Genomic DNA, 2,007 nt, shown 5'->3' with positions numbered 1-2,007 from the left:
GGCGCTATCCCTTTCGGCTACGGAAACCAACTGAGAAACTGAACTTATGACGTCTGAACTGAACTCGAGTGCATTGATAAGTTATGATTTTTTTTTTTCTGGGAGGGGGGGTGGGGGGACGGATGTTATGCCGCAAAAAGTATTTCACGGATTTTGGTATCAGTATATGCGCACACACGCCATGTACGAGCTGTTGTGTTGAACCGCCATCTTGAGTGATGAGTTTGCAATGCACTAAAAGCCAGATTATTCCTTGAGACCGAGAGAAAATGAGGGGAGACACAACACTTTTTAAAACATAATTCCTATTTTTCTTCTCCTAGAATATGGAAATATCTATTAATTCTTCCAGAGAGGAGGAAGATTATTCCTGTGAGCTACCAAATTTCGATCTCAAGTTTTTTGCCGGGTCTCCACCTAAGAGATTTGCTAATTTAAGCGAGCAGGAGATGAATCAGCTGGTTGAACAAGGGCACTCGGCACTCGGAGAAGGGCAAAAAAAAAAAAGTAACAAACTGGTCTTATCAACCTTTCGAGGTTAGTAATGCATAGCAGGACCTTTAGAGAGAATTTTTCAGCGATTTGGCGACAATAAAATTCAGCACAACCTTTCATTGTAAAACTTTTCTGGCGTAGAAAGCCATTTAAATGCTTTCGGCAAGCAAGAATTGTACATGAGAGTTTTCACAAATTTCTTTTTTAAGTGAAGCCTTGCATACGAAATTCTTCTGTTCCAAAAACGTCAAAGATAATACTTTTACTGAGCTTTAATAAAGGAAGTTTTATCAAATATTGGTAGCCTCTGATGAATTATTTCAGTCGGGCCCGGATTTCAGTTTTGCTCGATCGTAAATTGAACTCTTGAAGGAACAGCCGCTTGAAGGAACGACTGCATCGTGCACAAGTATAAGCTTACATTTCTAACATTTTCCTTAAAGCCCCAGTTTTCTGTTCAGTTAAGCTTATTTCACCGAATAACGAAAGTAACGGAGATCATATTTTTAAAGTCATTCATGTGTTCGATTTCAACCTTAGACGCGCAACTAAAATGAAGTGGAAAGGAAAACGTAACCCACAAACCTGCTAATTGAAGGAAAGCATCTCAAATTAAACAGCTCAAAGCCAGGGTCGTTAGCTCGCTTTCTTCCCGCTCTCACTTATACAGCTGTATAAATGTCCGGTTCCATAACGTTCTTTTCTTTTGCCGAGGAGGCCGTGAAGGACAGAGAGCTCAACCACCAAAAGAATGTCTTCAATTCTTCGGAAAACCGATCCAAATTTTACTAACTTTTGAGAAACGCTTTTACTGACAGCACTTTTCGCTTGTTGTTAGCTTGATGTTTAGGTTAACTGAGCAGTTTGAAGTTGTTTGTTAATCCGAGATCGGGAAAACGTAAATTATTAGCTTAACTCACCGCAGTCCAAGACAGATGTTGTTGTGTCGCTTTGCCTGATTTTTGAATGAACGTGTTCGCGCGGTTTATCGTGCTTTTGACTTCATGTAAGCAGGGCGAGATTCAATAAAAAATGTTTGTCAAAAGCCTCAATAGTTCCTATAGTGTAGTAAGCCTCAATGTTATAAAAGAAATGGTATGCGTGCAGCACTGCAACTATCGAGTTATGGATGCACTTGGGAGGTTTGCTAAGCACTCAAGAAGCTAGAGTCGCACTCGGCTATCGCCTCGAGCAACTCTTACGTTTTTTTCGTGCTTAGCAGCCTCCCGCGTGCATCCATAACTCGATCGTTGCACTTTGCACGCTTACCATTTCTTAAACAGATGAGGGATTGAACAAATTACTGAACGTCAGTGTTTGATTCCAGAATGCAATCGGGCTGCACTCATGTAAAATACTGACCATTATAGTTCCATGCACTCCTCAGTTGAACTAATGATTCCACGTACACGAAGTTCAAGCTTTTCAATAAACTCGCTGAACAGCGTCAGGCGAAATATTTGCTTAAGAAGTACATGCGCGTTGTACAGAGAACAGAGGATGCCGTAATCT

The sequence above is a fragment of the Orbicella faveolata genome, unplaced genomic scaffold (assembly GCF_042242905.1).
Source record: "Orbicella faveolata isolate gen_17 unplaced genomic scaffold, um_ofav_v1 contig_24, whole genome shotgun sequence".
Lineage (NCBI taxonomy): Eukaryota > Metazoa > Cnidaria > Anthozoa > Scleractinia > Merulinidae > Orbicella > Orbicella faveolata.
Note: the sequence above shows the minus strand (reverse complement) of the source record.